The sequence below is a fragment of the Aotus nancymaae genome, unplaced genomic scaffold (assembly GCF_030222135.1).
Source record: "Aotus nancymaae isolate 86718 unplaced genomic scaffold, 86718_ANA_hifiasm-v0.15.2.pri h1tg000012l, whole genome shotgun sequence".
Lineage (NCBI taxonomy): Eukaryota > Metazoa > Chordata > Mammalia > Primates > Aotidae > Aotus > Aotus nancymaae.
The window spans coordinates 28,626,719-28,648,027 of record NW_026988423.1 but is presented as its reverse complement, the minus strand read 5'-3'; positions in this window follow the sequence as shown (position 1 = coordinate 28,648,027).

The window sequence follows — 21,309 nt, the reverse complement described above, 5'->3', positions numbered from 1 at the left end:
ACTTTGGATTAAATAGTACTATGTCTTTAATTTTATTCCTAAATCCTATATCCTAGTGTGAAAATTTGCTATTACCCAGGCTTTTAAAGTAAATATGGCTTATTATGTGAGTAGCAGATAATCAATTGCTATTTATCATTGGATTTGCCTGTAAAATAAACAATTTTTAGTTCTCTTCTGATTTCTATGGAAGAAGCCTGGGAAGAGAGCCTAGATCACTGCAAAATATCCACTAAAAATCATAATCTCCCTTATGTCAGAACACTGAATTTTAAACATTTTTTAGAAGACAGCTTACTAAAAATTAAACATTTTTCAATTTTTGTACATGAAGAAAAAGTTAAGATTTTCTGGATGAGGCAGGATTCCTTTTTTGGAATAAAGCTAAACTATATAGGGAAAAATTCACCTCAATTATCATAATGAGATTGCATCTCTTTATGTTCATATGATCAGAATTATCTTAGATTATCTTCTATCCAGCTTTTTTCCTATTAATAAGAGCAAAATTCAAGGAATGTTGTTTAAATAAAGTGTTGTTATTTTGTTATTTTTTTTTTAATGCATGCTGACTTCTGTTACTGGAAAAGTTGGCCTGAGGATTTAATCAAAATGTTTAAAGCAATGAGTAGGAGGCAATTGAAAAGTGTATGACTCACTGTTAAGCCTATTGCTGATTTTTATGTACAATAAGGAGGCAGAACTGAAAGGGAGAATGTGGAAAAGAAATTGATAGTGCTCTGCCTAATAACGTGAGACACTAATTCCATCGCGAGAGAGGCAATCTGGCAAATTATCACAGTTTAAAGTATATGTTTCTTCTCATAAACATAGGCTTTACTGATTCTAAAATTCAATGTTTTCCCATGGGAGATATTTAAGGCTAAGCAGGTAGCTCATAGACATGAAGGTAAGCAAAGACAAATATTGAAACAAACTGGGGAAGTCAATGCTGCTGGAGGTGGCGTGATGAAGGTCAGGGTGAAATTCATTCTTATGGGTAGGAATTAGGCTTTCTAGAAATTTGTTTACTAGTTACAGAAAAGGATTAGAAGAAGAATTTTCAGAAAGATGTGGACATGAAGGTAATGAAGCAAGATTAAAAACTGGGCATATCTAATTCTGCAAAGGGTTTAACATTTTGGGTGACTTTCTCTTGTTCATGAAAAAGCCAATATTGCAGTGCATAATTTATAGAATTGTCTGTATTGCACCCATTAAAACATCTGGTATATATTCACAACCCATGAGTGATATTGTGAAGAATGAAAAAAAAAAAAACATGAGGGGGAAGTGTGGTCTGTTTCACTGAAAGGAGAGGCCTTATCAGCTGGACTGTCAAACTCGCCTACAGATCCAAATGGATCACACTACTTAGATGAAGAACCTACTCAACTGATCATAATGAGCCATATTTTAAAGGTTGCTAAGTTCTGTGAAATGTTCTGAGGATACTGACAGAAACAGAACCTATTGAGATTCTTACCATATGATGTAATTAATGTGATGGGCTACAGCGAAACCGAGCAGATCGCATGCCCAGGAAGGATTCACATGATTAATATGGAATTCCAGTTTCCTTGTGCTGAAGAATCCTCACATATTTGATTCACCTTTTACAAACAAGCATGATCCATGCAGTGGTGGGGTCTGGAAGCTGTGCCTGGGCTATTTTATGAATTCTCACTAGAAGTACACATGCTGTCCAAATGTGCTTCTCATCTGCATCAATGTCTTAAACTATGTAAGCTCCATATTGGATTGAGAATGTCCTTTGTGTTCGTTTATCAGGCTGTGATGACCTCAGAGCTCCACTGTTAGCAGCTCACCCATATTCTCTCCTCCACAGCCTCTCTAGAGATGCCATGTGTTGAAATGATCAGAGAGCCAGACAGAGCTCAGTAGCAGCAAGAAGGACACACAGTACTGAGGAGACACCTTCCAGGGAGACAACTGAAAAAAGACATTAGATAAAGCCTTTCCCGTTATGTCCCTGGGGAAGATGACTCTACAACAGGGAGGGAAGGCTAAAGCTTAGGTTCCACTGTGGCCTTAGAAACACAGAGTGATATAGTGAAAGAACTTCAGGATTAGATTTCCCATGCCATCAATTCTCTCTTTCTCTTCCTAGGACCAAATCAGAAGACTCTCAGTAGAGTTTCTCAGTGGAAACGAGATTGCATCTACCTAGGGAGGGTAAAATATAAGATCCTGTTAACGATAGTTATTGGGTCAACAGTAGCGAATCTCCAAAGAACTCTGAATTATTCCAGCAAAATCTATACAGGAATGAAATAGCCAGATAAATGGTGAGAAATGAAAATGTATCTAATCTTAAGTGGCATGAGGGCACTAAACGTCCTCAGAGATAAGTGATACTAAGATGGAAAGTGAGATATCTTGTCAAATATCGAATGTCGACTTGAGGTGCGGCCCAGTTTCCTCTTATCTCCTTAAGACACACATCACGTTATCTCACATCTGCATGACAGAACACAGTTGTTATGTTTTCCTATGCTCTGTTCTTGAAGACCCATGCTGACCTCCAGCTCATTAATACTTGGGGTCCACTTGTTCCTGACATTGCTTGCTGTGCATCTGTTTTAATTATTTACAGGACCTTTAGAATCAGTCTGCTATCTACTTTTAGCCCCAGCTACTAGCACTTTTCACTTTTTCTCACCTAGGCTTTGTTCTCTTTGGGCAGAGAATGTGAAAAAGACAATAATTTACAGTGTAGTTATGTTCAAATGAGTCACACCTGCCACCTCCTTTTAATTCCAGGGTTTACCACTGGTCATTGCAGAGTGTTAGAAAAACAAAGGTATCAAAATCCTTAGGAAGTCACCATGAAAAAAAGGGGGCTTCTGATTCTAGAAGAAAGAGTAAGTATGTACTAAAACTTTGATCTCTTTCTCTAAACACAGAGAAATTACAGGGAAAATGGAATAAATACTAACTACAATTGACAACAAGAAAAAATAATTCTCTATTGTTTAATCTTTTTTTTTTTTTTTGAGATGGAGTCTCGCTCTGTCATCCAGACTGGTGTGCAGTAGTGCAGTAGTGTAGAGGTAACTGCAACCTCTGCCTCCCGGGTTCAAGTGATTCTCCTGCCTAAACCTACCAAGTAGCTGGGATTACAGGCATCCACCACCATGCCTGATTAATTTTTGTATTTTTGGTAGAGACAGGATTTCACAGTGTTGGCCAGGCTTGTCTTGAACCCCTGACCTCAGGTAATCTACCCGCCCTGTCCTCCCAAAGTGCTGAGATTATAAGCATGAGTTACCGCACCCAGCCTGTGATATCTTACATGTTAAAAATATGTAAGTTTTCACTCATGGTTCCTGGCTCATAACTCCCATAGCTCCAGCTCTTGCCTTCTGTTATAATGTAGGGGCACTTAGACCTCAGAAAACAGAATCTCTGTGACCTTTTCCTGCCCCTTTTTTCACCAGCCCAAACAGGACTCTAATTTTCCCCAGCCCTTCTGATCTGGGGCCATAAAACTCTCATTCCAGAGAGGATCCTGCCCTGTACCCAAGAGGACAAAATGCTGCACAGAGAGGCCAAAATGAATCTGAACAGGCAGGCCTTGCTAGGTTTCACCACTCAGTCTGTTAGTATTAGATCACACCCTTGTTTTCCAATCACAGTTCTACATGGTTGCCCATGTTTCGATCCTGCCTATCCAATGAAGCCTCTATAAAAAGCTCCAGAAGACGGGTTCAGAAAGCTTCTGGATAGCTGAGCACGTGGAGTTTCCTGGAGGGTGGTGCATCTGAGAAGGTCGGGGAAGCTCCTCACCCCTTCCCTCATATCTCACCCTACAGATCTCTTCATCTGTATCCTTTGTAGAATCTTTTAGAATAAACTGGTAAATATAAAAAGTGTTTTTCTGAGTTCTATGAGCCACTATCAAAATAATCAAGCCCAAAAAGGGGGTTGCAGGAACCTCAACCCTAAGCCAGAGTTTCCAGAGGCCCTGACTTGTGACTGGAGCCTAAGTAGTGGCGGCATTGGGAAGGCAATCTTTCTTGGGGACTGAGCCCTCAACCTGTGAGATCTGATGATACCTCTAGGCTGATAGTGCCAGAATTGAATTGGAGGACACTCAACTAGTGTCTGCAGCAGAATTGATTGGTTGCTTGGTGTGCGGGGAACCCTCCACCCACAACATTTGATCACAGAAGTCTTCCGTGTGGATTATTGCTGTTGAGTGAGACAATAGGAAATAAACACATTGAGTGTGGTTTATGCCACTCTCAAACTATGAAAAAAACCCAGAAGATCCTGAATCAGGGCACCAGCACCACCCATTTGAGGCCGAAGACCAAAGCTGCTCCAGCAAGGGTGGAGCCAGAAATCCACCAGCCAAGCAGGCTGTTAGGCCGGTGCCACACCTCACCAGGGCCAGGGTTTAGTGCTGCAGAATAATCCAGGAGGGGCTGGCAAATGAGAACTGTACCAGAGTTATTATCAGAAGATTTATGGAAACCAACACCCCTAAAACACACACAACAAACTCTAAAATCAGAACAATTTATAGCTTAAGAGATAGAAATACTCTGGAGGGCCAAGGCAGGTGGATTGCCTGAGCCAGAAGTTTGAGACCAGATTGTGCAACATGGCAAAAGCCCATCTCTACAAAAAATACAAAAATTAGCTTTGTGGTGGAGATGCCTGTAGTCCTAGCTACTGGGGAGACTGAGGTGAGAGAATCACCTGATCCCAGGGAGGCTGAAGCTTCAGTGAGCTGTGACTGTGCCACTGTGCAGCCTGACAACAGAGTGGGATTCTGTCTCAGAAAAAGAAGAAAAGAAGAAAGAGAGAGAGAGAAAAAGAAAGAAAGAGAGAAAGAAAAAGAGAAAGAAAGAGAAAGAAATAAAGAAGGAAGATTGACTACAGCATCTAAAAGAATTTAAAATATAAGTGTTAAAGAGGTAATAAAAGAAATAACAATATTTTGAAAGAAGAATAGAAAATGCTGAAACGAGACGAGCAAAAGTTATGACAAGACACCCATAGAAATCTTATAAAATTAATACATTACAGTAAAAAATTTAACATGATAACCGAACATCAGACTAACAAAAATAAATTACTGAACCAGAAGATATAGTTCTAAAAATCACCCAGAGGCAGCATACAAACATGTTTTTAATAAAGAAAATTAAAAATTGATAATGTTCAGCATTTTCTCTAGGTATTATATCCTGGTTTTATGAAATTCTAGAACTAAGTGTGCTGTTGTTTCTCCATCCTCCAATTCCTATTTTATATCACCCCGTGGAAATCTTTTTGTTCTCTAATTTTTATTTTTGAGAGTAGTTTGAGAGCTCATAGAGCTTCCATCTCTTTCATCCAGCTCCATCTAGTAAGCTCAGTAGATTCCAATCACATTAGATGAGAATTATCAGAAAACTCATTCGAGAGGATTATTTTTATCTTTTCAAAACTGTTGGAGGTGTTGGAACCAGAGAGACTCCATCTTGAATAGAGGCTGGGTAAAATGAGGAAGCTGCTGGGGCATTCCCAAGAGGTTAGGCATTCTAAGTCACAGGATAGTTACAGTTAAAGGGAACAGGTTAACAATGTTTACCAAACAGACCAGGAAATAACAGACCCAGAAAATAACAGACCCAGAAAATAACCGACCCAGGAAATGTCCTGGTGTCCCAATACCTTAAGAACAAAAGCGTTCTTAGTTTAAGAATAAGTTTCACTTTAAAAATAGTAGCAGAGATTCTTGCGGCAGACAGTAGTTACACAAAGATTAATAATCCTTTGTCATAATCCCTTGTAGCGATGGCAGCAGCGGGCCGTCCCGAGCAGCCGCTGTCATCTTGCCGGCTGCAGCGGGGAGGCATGGGTGGTGGCGGCAGGGGCCGCTGCGGGAGCGGCAGTGGCGGTGGTGGGTCTCCTATGTCCTGCGTCCCCAAGGCGGCCGACTGTGCCACCCTCATCCTGCTGAAGCCGGCAGAACCTGCTCCCAGGCACCGAGCCTCCATTGCTCTGGATCCTGGTCCCATACCCAGTCACCTGCAGCAGTTGCTGGGAGGGTGCAGGGAGGAGCTGGAGCTGGGCCTGGGGCAGTGCCATCCTCCACGGAGCCAGTGGGAGCCAGTGACAAGGACAAGCAGGAGCACTCCTCATCCCCAAAGCCCACCACCCTGGGGGCCACCACAGTGGGGCTGAGCCAAGCCACCCTTCCGTACAATCAGACACTGAGGGGCAGGCAGAGAGGGACCTAGCAAGGATCCTGATCCCCTGCCCCAAGCTGTGAGAAGGTGTGGCCAGGGCTGCCTGCATGCTACAGGAGGCCATGGGAGCCCCAACTCCCAGACACAGGACCTGGGTATCTCTGCAGTCTGCACCCTTGGAGGCCCCAGAAGGCTCTCCCACAAAAGCTCAGGGTTGTCTGCTCCCACTGCCTAGCCTCTCCCCACTCCTGGCACTCACTCCAATCTCAAGCAGGGTTGGGGCTAAACCCTGGAACTGTCACAGCCTGACTGGTTGTGGCCGGGTGTGTGCGTGCTGGAGGCAACGATGATAAAGCAGCCCCCTGCTGCCTCGGCCCCTTCCAGACTTGGAACATCTGCGAGCACAAAGCCTGGGTGCAGGGGAAGCTGAGTGGTGGGGGCTGAGGGCAGCTTGGTGCTGGCCTGCAGGTGCTGCTTGGCGCTAGCAGCCTGGACACAATGGACAGTGGCAGAAGGCAGATAGACTCCTGGGTGGAAGGAAGCAGTTTCCTGGTGAGGCCCCACCTTCAGGCCAGAGAGGGCCTGAAGGCTGGGGGACAGACTGCTGGTGGAGTGGGGTCTTGTGATGCCTTTTCCAGGCCTGCCCATGGCCACCCATGGAACAATTAGCACACAATTCCTCTTTTCTGAGGTCTACAAAAGCTCTGGGATCAAACAGAGCAGAGTAGAGCAGAGGATGGAGAGATGATGGGGTGACCAGCATCAGAGAGGAGCTATGCTCTTTCCTGAGAGCTGCAGATACGATGGGATGACCTGCCTGCAGAGAGGAGCCACCCACTCTAGGGCTTCCTCTCTGCTTAGAGCTGCAGACAGTGTGAGGACCAGCAGCAGAGAGGATCTACCTAACACTTGTTGAGATGACCTGTGCAGCAGAGAGGAACTACCCTCTGTGCTAGGAGCTGAACACTTGTTGAAATGATCTGTGTAGCAGAAAGGAACTACCCTCTGTGCTAGGAGCTGAACACTTGTGGAGATGACCTGTGTAGCAGAAAGGAACTACACTCTGTGCTAGGAGCTGAACACTTGTGGAGATGACCTGTGCAGCAGAGAGGAACTACCCTCTGTGCTAGGAGCTGAACACTTGTTGAGATGACCTGTGCAGCAGAGAGGAACTACCCTCTGTGCTAGGAGCTGAACACTTGTGGAGATGACCTGTGCAGCAGAGAGGAACTACCCTCTGTGCTAGGAGCTGAACACTTGTGGAGATGACCTGTGCAGCAGAGAGGAACTACCTTCTGTGCTAGGAGCTGAACACTTGTGGAGATGACCTGTGCAGCAGAGAGGAACTACCTTCTGTGCTAGGAGCTGAACACTTGTGGAGATGACCTGTGCAGCAGAGAGGAACTACCTTCTGTGCTAGGAGCTGAACACTTGTGGAGATGACCTGTGTAGCAGAGAGGAACTACCCTCTGTGCTAGGAGCTGAACACTTGTTGAGATGACCTGTGCAGCAGAGAGGAACTACCTTCTGTGCTAGGAGCTGAACACTTGTGGAGATGACCTGTGTAGCAGAGAGGAACTACCCTCTGTGCTAGGAGCTGAACACTTGTTGAGATGACCTGTGCAGCATAGAGGAACTACCCTCTGTGCTAGGAGCTGAACACTTGTCGAGATGACCTGTGCAGCAGAGAGGAACTACCCTCTGTGCTAGGAGCTGAACACCTGTTGAGATAACCTATGCAGCAGAGAGGAACTACCCTCTGTGCTAGGAGCTGAACACTTGTCGAGATGACCTGTGCAGCAGAGAGGAACTACCTTCTGTGCTAGGAGCTGAACACTTGTCAGAATACTCTGGGTGCAGAAAAAAGCTACCCCCTGCGGGTGCCCTCTAAGCTGTTCTATAGCTCAATAAAGCTCTTCTTCCTCTTCCTCACCCTCCACTTGTCTGCATAACTCGTTTTTCCTAGTCACAGGACAAGAACTTGGGACCCACCGAATGCCAAAGCTAAAAGAGCTGTAACACAAACAGGACTGAGACATACCTCTTGCTCGCTCACATTGCAGGCGAAGAGAAGGAAAGAAGGGCTGTGGCCCTTTGGGGATCCCAGACCTGGGAGCTCCCAGAAGCAGGGCTGAGACTCCCTCTTTGGGGCCCTGCCATTTCTGGAATCTCCAAGCTTCCAGGCACCACCATGTTCCCCAGTGCCAGCTGCGGAAGCTGCTTATGGTATTCCTGGTCTGGCCACACCTCGCAGAGAGCTGGCACCCATGCCGGCACTTGGAGCTGCCCACCCCACTGTATAGCCAGCGTGTCTGACTGTGTGCAGTGGCCAGACTCCACGGTCACTCACATACCCGCCTCACTGTTCCACACCTTACTCACCCTTGGCAGGCACGGGATCAAGGCCAGTGGTGTGAGCCAAGCACAGCCTGCCAGGCTGAGTAGGCGGAATAAGCCCAGTGGGCCCCAGCGAATTTCAGGCAAAGGTGCCACTGGCCACAGATGTTTCTGGTCAGAAAAATGACACCCCAAAGATTCCGTAACAATAGACCTCCCCCATGATTTTTTACTTTTTCCTATATATAAACAAGCATTGTACCTAAGGTAGGTGCATTCTTCTTTTTGCTTTTGGGAATACCTCACTTTCCTAATAAACTGGCTTTTGCTTTACTCTATGGATTTGCCCTGAATTCTTTTTCTTTCACAAGATCCAAGAACCCTCTCTTGGGGTCTGGATTGTGACCGTTTTCTGATAAAACAACTTAATGTTTTATACTAAAATGTGCTAATGTTGAATTTGTAAAGATACAATAAAGAAAAATACAAATAATTTTTTTATCTGCTGAAATCCATCTATCCAGAAATAACCACTCACAACAATTCAGTGATCATCTTTCCGTCAGACACATGTATATGCTACACACACACATTTACACAAGTAAATAATATTATAGCTATAATACTATACTCTAATTTTCCAATTCCCTGAAGTTTTTTTCCACATCAGTAACAGATAGCTGTCTGAACTTGAATGACTATAAAAATTCATTTTATGAATATGTCAACATATACTTAACCCATTAACAGAAATATTTTTACTTAAGAGTTTACAATAATGAACAATCACTTTGAACTATCATCTCAACTAAGACACTTATTTCATATGCATATTTCTTTCATACATGTATAATATTGGTTATTTCCCTGCTTTATAAAAGCAAAGAAATATGGTTATATTCATGTCTTTTCCCAGATTATTTTTGCACCACTGTGAAAGGAAAAGCTTTTTTTATTACTTGTGAAAAAAACTGCCGGTGGTCATAAGTTTGGGAGTAAGCTTTCAAAAATGCAGAGAAGAAAGGAGGCTCAAATTTGAAAACCAAGCAAATAAAATAGAGGTATTTGGAAGGCCAGTGTGAAATAAAGAAAATTACAGATATCCTTTCCCACAGGGGTACACATTTAATCAGACATGGGAGGAAGGCAGTGAATCTTTGCTTACAGTTACTCAGATTCTTCCAAGAGCAAAAGGAGAAGGCAGTGTGGGGCTCAGGAGACACTATTATAACATGCATTAATGTAAAAGGGACAAAGACTTCCAAACCCTACATCAGGCTGGTAGATTCATATTAACTTCATAATATGGGACTGGAGTTTATTAATACTCAATCAGTCTGCCCAAAATTCAGAGGCTAGAGTTTTTCGAGGATAGTTTGGCAGCCCAAGGAATCTGCTTCTTGGTGGGGCCACAGGACTGGTCAGCAAGGGTCAGCGGGTCCAGGTGGGGCCATTGGTCATCAGATATGCAAAAAACATGAGAAAACATCTCAGCAGGCCAATCTTAGGTTCTACAATGGTGATGTTATGTGTAGGAGTAATTGGGAAAATTGCATATCTTGTGACCTCCGGAATAATGGCATGTATTCGCTTATATCTACACCTTAGCAGAATTCAGGCTCCTTGCATCCTCCTAGACTGGTGATCTCTCATTAGCTTTACAAAGGTGGTTGAGTTTTGAAGAAGGGTTATTATCATATAAACCATAGATTAAATATCTTCCAAAGTTAGCTTGGCCCAGTCTCAGGAATAATTAGGGCACTTCGAAGGCTAAAGGCAAGATGAGAGTGTTAGGTAGGAGGAAGGACTCAACTCTGGAGGCAGGGCTAGGACACCAGACCAAATTGAGGACTAATTAAAACAGGGACAGGTCTGAAGCATCTTTCCATAAGAAACACCCCCTAGTGTGCCATATCAGGTTACCATTGACATGACTAGACCTGGAAGTTCAGGCTGCTTTTTTTGTGGCAACAACATGATGACTCAGAAGTTACCACCCTTTTTCTAGAAATGTATGCATAATCTGCCCCTTAATTTGCATATAATTAAAAGTGGGTATAAACATGACTACAGAACTGCCTCTGAGCTGCTATTCTGGGCACACTGCCTATGGGTAGCTCTGCTCCTCAAGGAGCAGTGCCCTCTGCTGCTGCTGCTGCTGCACACTGCTGCTTCAGTAAAAGTTGCCATCTAACACCATGGTTCAAACCCTTGAATTCTTTCCTAGACAAAGCCAAGAACCCTCCTGGACTAAGCCCCAGTTTTGGGGCTCTCCCGCCCTGCATCAGGTTGATTAGCTCAGATGATTTCACTGCCATAATTTTCTCAGTGTTATAATCTTTGCAAAGGCAGTTTCAAGAAAAGGAAAATAATTCTGTCTAAAAGAATTCTTTGGATTATTTATACTTTCAGAAAAATATAAATTTATGTATAAAAACTGAAACTAAGGTAACATATTATTAACTAAAGCAGATAGCAAAACATATTTTAGAGATGAAGTATGACATTTTAGAGGTCATAGAACAATTTTTCCAATTAAGGTGAATGTCCTAAGAGTTTGCATGATTAAGAAGCGTTGTATGGGGATAATTTTATAAAAATTATATTAAAAAAGAAGTGCAAAACTGTACATTCTCTCAAGGCCCATAGTTTTGTGAATGTTTTCCTATATCATTTTATCAAAAAGGGTGTGACAATTCTAAATGCTATTTCTTACTATAGTTTTATGGAAAGGGAAAATCTTTTCATTTTTCTTAGATCTCTTTTACTATCAACTGTTAATTTAAAAAGGCAAAAAATTTTAAGACTAAGATCTGGAGATTAGAAAGTTTTCATAGAAAGAAACCTAAAACTTTGAAAATAGACAATGAAAAGGGCAGGAAGAATTTTAACAAATGCAAAATGAGGAATACAATAAGATGTTTTTACTTGTAACCAGGAATTAAAAAGGAGGAGAAAGTAAGTTGTTTCTTATCTCTATCAATTTCAAGTTTACTTAGCATTTTTGGTTTGGAGAAGAAAGGAAAAGATATATGTCAGGGATCTTTTAGGAAAAGCAAACTACAAAAATAAGTATGAGTTACGGAAAAATAGAAGAAGAAAAAAAATTAGCAGGGCATAGTGGTGCACACCTGTAGTCCCAGCTACTCGGAGGCTAAGGAAGGAGAATTGCTTGAACCCAGGAGGTGGAGGTTGCAGTGAGCTGAGATCATGCCATTGCACTCCAGTCCGGGCAACAGAGCAAGACTCCATCTCAAAAAAAAAAAAAAAGAAAAAAGAAAAGAAAAGAAAAAAAAAGAAAGGGAAAAGGAAACGGCGTGAAAAAGGTAGAAGCAAGTCAGTTTATTCCTGTGGGACTAAATAAGACAAAAGGACAAGCACTTCTCTCTTTCCTTCTCTATCACAAATCTTTCTGTCAGATTTAGTGTAAGTTTTACCAAACTTCATGTTACAGAATAATCATAATATTCCACAGCTGGGAAATTCCCTTTATTCTGTTTCCTTTTGTTGAAAGTAAAACTTGTATTATGTTATTAATGCACAATTTCCTGGGCTAAAATTAATTTTAGGGACTTCCTGCTAAAGGAATTCAAGCCCCTTTCTATGAATGGAAAAAAGAAAAATCAAATTCCCTTCTCTGCTAGCTCAGAAGAGGAATAATGAGGGTATGTGCTGCAGCTGATGTGTGGGTCACATGCTTAGCACCAGGTGGTTCTCTTGCAGTCTGAAAACACACTCAGGGTCCTGTGACATTTGCCAGCTGTATTTCCATTAAGACTTTCTCTATTCTTACCTGTAATACCTTACAAACCCAATGGCTGCTTACACACAAAAAGCCATGCCTCTACTGACACCAACTTGTAAAAATGGTAGCAATTGACTGGTTATTTGACTGGCTCTCTAGAAAGAGTTTAGCACATGGTGGTGCCATCAGAAATCATAAGCATCACAGACCTCTCTCACACGGTTCTAATAATCATTTCAAACATTCTTTATCCTATTGATTCAGCTCCAGGGTCTTCATTGCAAGCCACTTGTTAGTGAAGAGAAGTCTATTTGTCCGTGTCCCAATAGTGCCATCTGCCGGCCAATGTTAGCTATTTCACCTTAATTCGGAGTCCCGTTTCAAAGGAGGGATTTCAAAATCAAGAATACTACTGGAAATGGAAATTATTGCCCTACCAAAATCAAATTAGAAGGCCTCTGGATGCTTTTCTTCCCTCCAAAGCCATGAGCATCTCCCTTTAAATGAGAATTCCTATAATGGTACACGATTTTCAGATGTGAAAGAATCCTCTAAAACGATCTAGTTCAACCTCTTCATTTTACAAATGTTAGAACTAAAGCCATAAAGACAAAATAATTTATTCAGGACCTCCAAGGCTATTATTAGTGGAACCACTGTTAGAACCCCGGTATTTTCCTGATTCCTAAATAAGTGCTTTTTAATATGCTGAAAGTGGGAAAGACTAGAAATCTCTTTCCACTTCCTCATCTGAGGCCATTATTAATAGAACACTATTACTATTACGTTCCTACATCTCCAGCATGGGAACAGTCTCTCTCTCTCTCTCCCTCTCTCTCTCTCTCTCTCTCTCTCTCTCTCTCCCCCCCGCAACACACACACACACACACAGAGTCACAAAAGGATATTCTACTTATAACCCGAAATCCTCTTGAAACAAGAATTAATATTCTAAAACGTGAAAACTTACAAAAATAAAATTACTAGAAATAATTATAGTCTTGTCTTAAAACTTCATTCTGACAAGAGCATTCTAAAACCTTTGGCAAACAGATATGTCAACAAATAAACTGTTTTAAAAATGGAACTAGACCAGGTGCAGTGACTCACACCTGTAATCCAAGCACTTTGGGAGGCCAAGGCAGGAGGATCACTTAAGCCCAGGAGTTTAAGACCAGCCTGGGCAACATGGTGAAACGTTGTCTCTACATAAACTATAAAACTTAGCTGGGCATGCTGTCACATGCCTGCAGTTTCAGCTACTGGAGGGCTGAGGTGGGAGGATCGATTGAGCCCAGGAGGTTGAGGCTGCAGTGAGCTAGGATTGTATCTCTGCACTCCAGCCCGCAAGACAGAGCAAAACCTTCAAAAAAAAAAAAAAAAAAAGATAACAACTTATTTTTGTATAATTAAACAAATTTTGTTAGGGCTCAGTTTTATTCCAAAACGTGAAGTAGTGTGTGTGAATATGATAACTGTGGCACAAACTAGGCTGGTGGTCTAAGATTTCTGCTCTACAGAAGGTAGCTAAATAGACATCAGGGACCACGCAGAGTGCGTTCTTCACTGAGAGGAAACGTGAACTAGATAACCTTACCTTTTCACTATAAGTTTCGTAATTCAATTTTTTGCATAGTACTAATATGGGAGGGGGGCAGGGAAATGCTGGGAGGAGGAAGGCAGCTTCCCGGTGTGGGCTCCAACCCTGGACCTGTGCCCATGGAACTAGGTGAGAACAGGCCCTCCTGCCTTCAGGCCCAAATGTTGCATTTCCCAAGACCACCCTGGCCCACTACGCCCCCATCCTGTGCCTGTAAAAACCCCGAGACCCTAGCAGGCACAGGCACCAGCAGCTAGACATGGAGAGAAACCCATCAGCGGAGGAACACACAAGCGGCTGGACATCAAGAGGACCAGTTGGGCTGAAGAGCACACTGACGGGCACCGGGGTCTGCCAGCAGGCCATATCGACCAGGGGAACGACGCAGAGTTTGGCTGGGGCGGTCAGAGGAGAGCCACGCCGCTGAGTGGCACGACACCTTGGGAAAACCACCTTCCCACTCCCCTTCTGGCTCCCTATCCATCTGTTGAGAGCTACTTCCACCATTCAATAAAACTTTGCACTCATTCTCCAAGCCCAATTGTGATCTGATTCTTCTGGTACACCAAGGCAAGAATCCCGAGACACAGAAATCCCTCTGTCCTTGAGATAAGGCGGAGGGTCTAATTGAGCTAACACAAGAGAACATTGCAACACCCACTGGTGCTTCAGCTGTAAACATTCATCCTTAGAGGCTGCCATGATGTCGGAGCCCTATAACCTGCCCCTGACATGCTCCCCCTAGAGGTGTGAGCAGCAAGGCACTGAAGAAGCGAGCCACACCCCCATCACACACTTGTAAAGGGGGCTAAGGGAACTTTTCCCACTTCAACACGTAATCTACTTTGGATAAAACTTCAATCAGTTCACTAAACGGGGAAGCAGGATCTGAGGAAAATGTCATATAGGAAGTTACAATAGATAGAATGAACTTGTTCCATAATGTTTTTATGCCTTGAAATAGTTGATATCATTTCTGTAAGATTTTTATCAGTACGTTCATCCATTTCTCCTTTCCTCTTATTCAGAACCACAGTGTTATGCTATCCTGTCTCACGGTGGAAATATTCCTTTTCTATGGCTTCATAAAATTGATTTATCACTCAGCTTTCCACTCTTTCTGCCCACCTTTCATTTCATAAGTTTTCCTTATATTTAGGTAAGATTGGAAAGAATGAATCAGAAAGTTGGACACCTAGAATGGGTTGCTTACACCTCCTTCAAGTCCTTTATCTTTGCCCTTATTGTATGCTAACCACTCATCTCTTTTTCCTCTATGCTAGAAATCCATAGCTCATTTCCTATGCCATGATTCTTGGTCCACATGTTCTTTCTCTTCTTGCAAAACATCAGACGATTCTCTTCTTCTCTGCTCCCAAATCAAATTAGACAGTCTGGCGTGTAGCTAGTTCTTTCAGCAGGTAGCCCCACCACCACGCAGGATATCTGAGCCAGGGTCAAGGAACAGGGAAGAGCTCCTCAACATAGCCTCAGATGTTAATGATGACATAGAACTAAATGTGTTTGTGGGAACCTATGACTTCTAGCCCTGAAAATACAACGCTAGAATTGGGAGAATGTGGCTAAACAGGGTTTTGTCTGCTCCCACAATTGCAAGTAAGATCTAAGATCTAAGATCTTAGTCTGTTAAAGGAATGAATTGTGTGAATGTATGTGTTGTGTAAATTTGCTCACTAAGCAATTCAATTAAGTATAACATTGATACTCATTATTGAACCTAAAAGATGTAACATGAAATGACAAAACCAAAGTGGATGGTTATATACAGACACAATGAATTTCACTTAATTTCAAAATGTATTTGGCAACCTAGATGCCTGAAATGCAGAGCTAATAATGTAGATTTCTGTCTACAGGAGTTCACAGTGTATGTGAATGTCGGCTGAGGAGGGTTACATGAGCAAATTCCAAATCACTGTTTTAAGTTTAACAATAATTATGTTATAGATACAGTGATAGGAAACAAGAAGAAACCAGTGCAGTTAGGCTGAATTAGAGAGACTGTCCCAGAATAGAGGATAACTAAACTATGCTGGTAAGAATGGAATGATACAAAGTTGTCTTTTTCTGAGATCCTATCACAGAACTTATAGTAAGACACTTTGTGTAAATTATCTCATTTAATTCTTACAACAACAAGAAGTCTATGCATTATCATAGATAATACAACTGAGACTCTGAGAGTGATGAGGTCAGAACAGTCACAGACTCTCGTCTCCAAAACTCATATGATTGTCCCACCATTATCTCTTAATGAGAGGCTAGAAGAGGAAGTGAAAGATGTTTATAGAAAGATATAGAAACACAATCATAAAATAGTTATTTTAGCATTTTAGTGTTATGAAATGGCTGGAGTTCGACCGTGTGTGAAAGGAGTGATCACACACAAGAACAGATAAAAAGACAGGAGGCTGGTCTTTTGAGGGCTTTGAACATGTTGTCTTAGGTCAGAGTTTCCTTTGTGATAAGTGTGTGAATAGCCAGCATGGCGCATGCTCTAGAAAATTATTAGGCTGAGGACATGGAAGTGATGGGACTAGACACTCATAAACCTATGCTTAATAAATAGAAAGTAGAACCAAGCGTGTTACATATTCAAAGCTGAATAGAGAAGAAGGCAAAGCCAGGAGAAAACAGTGAAAAAATGAATGTGATTTTAATGAGGTAGAAGAGAAAGTCTAGTGAGAAAATGAAATGACAGACTTAGAAGTAAATGTTATATTCAGAGTGAGATACACATATTTGAATTTTCAGAAGTGGGCAGGTAAGGGTGAAGGCAGGATCTAAGGGATGGTCCTGGGTGGTGAACCTGAAATCAAATGAAGGTAAAGCACATGCATGAGGGCTTTGAGGCTCGGGAGATTCACGCTCATCACCGAAGACTTTAAGCTCACCTGAGGTTGTAGTAGGCTTGGGTTACAGGAAGCATGTACCCTTTCTACCAAATATTTCAATGAATATTCATGCATGATTACAAGAATAGATGACTTAAAGGGACTAGGATAAGAGCTGCTTGGACTTCATCAGGAGAGAAGGTTTTGAAGACTAGAAGTAATGAATCAAAGAAGCTCAAACCTGGCCCTCTATGGGTGGGTTTTGAAAAATAGATTGACTTTTTTTATTAAGTTAATTTCAGTATTTTTAAAGTGGTAAACTTTACATAAGCATCTGCATTTCTGGATTATTTAAAAAGTTAGAGGCATTACCAACAATTAACTTGACAACCATATGTAATGGCATACCTAGTTTTTTGCTACATACAGAAATTTGAAATGAAACAAATACAAATTCTGATGAAAGAAAGAAGCTTTATTTTCAGTTAAGACAGAAAATATAAGTAACTTTCTAAAAAGGAAGGCTGTGTGAGTCTTTATTTACAACAGAATACAGGGAGAGTTATATTAGTCTGTATAGAATAGACTATGCCATGATAACAGGTGAACCCAAAGCTTCAGAGGATAAACACAACAAAGATTTATTTTTCAGTAATGAAAAGTTTTAGATTGAATGAGAGACTCCCTCAGTGGCTTCCAGAGTCCCCATGTCAGGGGGAGAGAGCACAAGAAGGTCACTCGGCTGATTTTGTGAGATGTCCTCCAGAGTGATTTGTATCACTTCAGTTTATATCCCTTTGGCCAGAACCCTGTAGCGTGATTCCAAAGAAACTATTAAAAAGTCAAAAATACCCTCTTCGTTTGTGTCCAGGAAAATAAAATAAAACATAATTTGTTGTGCATATAGCATTGCCCTTGTCCAAGAGTTTTCGCAGAAGACAATAGGAAGAGCTGGGAAACGGGTTGTGAGAGCATGGGAGAATTGTGGAAACAGCACAGAGCGGTTTGAGTATGTGACTATGGAAGGTACAGAATATGGAACGAGTTAGGGGAGGACTTGCATTCATGATGATGATTGAGACTAACCAGGATAAGAGCGGTGGTAAAAGTAAATAAAATTAAGGCTTTATGCAGATACAAACAATTGATATTGGAGTCTTGGTAAGACTAGGAGAAAATAGCATGAGCTGTGAAGTACTAAAATTAATAGAAGCTAAAACATCTGCACTATCTAATCTAGGTGATTCTGAAAGGTAGAGACTTTCTATTTCATGTGTAAATACTATGAAGTTTTGAATACTATCGGCTTCAGAATACTTATATGTTTTTATATTCGCAACTGTTTTTGCTTATGATTATAAAAAAGGAAGAAAATAAGAAGAAACTTGCTGTACTACTGCTGAAGAGTGACAAACGGTGGAGGATGACACAGATAAAAGTATACTTTTAATATGTATTCTTTAACTCTTCACAGACCCAAGGCAATTTAATATAACTAAAGTATGAAAGTCATTGAGGTACATAAAATGGACATTTTCATTAGAAATGTATTAATCACAAGAACAACCCAAGGAAAATAACAAAATCTGAATAGATTAAAGTTCATGAAAAAATTTTAAAAACCTAAGGATATCCCTAGAGAAAAGAAACAGAAGACATAAAATTATCTATATTTGCAGATGACATAATTCTGCATACAGAAAATCCTAAGGAATCCACCCACAAAAAAAAATTAGAACTAATAAAGGATTTCAGCAAAACAGGATACAAGATCTATATACAAAAATCAATTGATTGAATTTCTATATATGGGCTATTAAAAATCTTAAAAGGAAATTAAGAACACAATTCCATTTATAGCACCAAAGGAATAAATACCTAGGAATACATTTAAAAAGGAAGTAAAGTACTTGGACCCTAAAAACTATTTAGAAGACTAAATATTGTTGAAATAACAATTCTCCCCAAATAATCTACGGGTTAAATGCAATCCCTATCAGAACCCAGCTGTCTTTTTTGTAGTTGATAAGCTGATTCTGAAGTTCATATGGAATTGCAAAGCTCATCAAAACAGAAGTAGAAAAAAGTAGAAAGTAGGAGTAATTACACTTTCCAATTTTAAAACTAACTAAAAACCATGGTAATCAAGACTCTGACCGTGGCATATTAAACATATATATTAATGGAAAAGAACTAAGACTGTAGAACAAAATCAAACCATGTATCTTTCGTAAACTGATTTTCAACACTGGAGCTGAGACCATTCAATGGGAAAGAACAGTCTTTCAGCAAATGGCCCTGGTACAACTAGATATTCACTGGTCAGAGAATGAATTGGAACCCTTAACTCACACCATTTATAAAAACTAACTCAAAATGAATCATAAACCTAAATGTAAGAACTAAACTGTAAAACTCTTAAAAGAAAACATGGTATCATGACCTTAGATTTGGCAATTATTTCTTAGATATGACACTAAAAGCACGAATAACAAAAGAAAACATAGAAAAACTGGACATCACTGAAACTGAAAGCTTTTATGCATAAAGGGTACTATCAAAAAGGTAAAAAGACCAGTCACAGCATGAGAGAAGAGATTTGCAAATTATATATTTGATAAGAGTCTGGCATCTAAGAATATATAAAGAATTATTACAATTAAACAACACAAAGGCAAACAAACCAATCAGAAAACTGACAAAGAGCTTGAATAGACATTTTATTTTCTGACGAGGACATACAAATGGCCAACAAACAAGTGAAACGATGCTCAATTTCATTCACCATCAGGAAAATTCAGATCAAAACCATACCATACAATCAATGACATACTATATTATAGCCGCTAGAATGGCTATATAAAATTTTTTAAAAGTGTTGGCCAGGATGTAGTAAAAATGGAACACTTCTACTTTGCTAGAATATAAAATAGTGGTGATTCCTCAAAAGAGCAAAGATAGGCCGGGCGCAGTGGCTCATGCCTGTAATCCCAGCACTTTGGGAGGCCGAAGTGGGTGAATCACGAGGTCAAGAAATCAAGACCATCCTGGTCAACAAGGTGAAACCCCGTCTCTACTAAAAATACAAAAAAATTAGCTGGGCATGGTGGCGCGTGCCTGTAGTCCCAGCTACTTGGGAGGCTAAGGCAGAAGAATTGCTTGAACCCAGGAGGCGGAGGTTGCGGTGAGCCAAGTTAGCACTATTGCACTCCAGCTTGGGTAACAAGAGCGAAACTCCATCTCAAAAAAAAAAAAAGGAGTGAAGACAAAATTACCCTATGACCTAGCAATTCCACCACTAGGTATATATCCAAAATAATTAAAAACAGGTGTTTTTTATTATACATGTTATAAAAACATGTACGAAAGTGTTAATAGTGAAATAACTCAGATGTTAATCAACCGATGAATGGATAAATTGTGGTGTACCCATACAGTGAAATATTATTTAGCATAAAAAATGCTACAACATAGATTAATCTTGAAAACGTTATACTCATTTAAATAAGCCAGTCACAAAAGACTGACTTTGAAGGTTCATATAATGTGATTCAACTTTTATTCAATGTCCAGAATAAGCAAGTCTATCCATATAGAAAGTAGACTAGTGTTTTCTTACTGAGGGTGATGGGGGAATAGGGAGATAATAGTTAAAGGTACGTATAGGACATTTTCTGTGGTGATGAAAATGTTCTAAAATTGACTGTGGTAAAGGTGGTACATATGTAAATATACAAAGAAACCACTAAATCGTACACTTTAAATTGACAAATTATTTGATGTGTGAATTATATATCTAAAAAAGCTATTTAAAAAATTATGGCAATTGAAAATACTTGATACATGATTAAAACAAGAAAATATATATATATAAGCTAATCACAACTATATACATCTTCCTAACATATATACATATATATATATATGCGGAGAGAGAGAGACAGAGAGACAATATAAATATAGACATAGGTGTAGATAACATAGATAGAAATGAAAAAAACTTAAACAAGAAGTCAGAAACCCTAGTTCCAGTTTAATCACTAATGAGAGAGGTAGGAAAAATGCTAAAATGTTAACAGTGGTTATCTTTTGGTGTTAGGATCAGTGAGTAATTTCTACTCATTTTACTTTTTTGCAGTGTCCTAGTTTTCTTTGAAGCTATTTACACAAGAAACAATGACTATTATTTTTGAAGGTCCATAAATTCTGGAATTCAAATTCAATCCCTGACTGAATGAAAGCAAACCTGTAATCCTCTAATACATCTTGGTGGATACATGGGTCCTAACTGGCTTCTAAAGAGAATTTCCTTCTTTTTTGACAGTGTCTCTTGTTCCTTCACCCGGGCTGGAGTGCAGTGATGTGATCTCGGCTCACTGCAACCTCTGCCTCCCAGGTTCAGGCTATTCTCCTGCTTCAGCCTCCTGAGTACCTGGGATTACAGGTGCCAACCATCACGCCTGGCTAATTTTATATTAGTAGAGTTTTGTGTTGTATTATTTTGAATTAGTAATACTAATTTTGTATTCGTTAGAGACCAGCCTGGTCAACATTATACCATGTTGA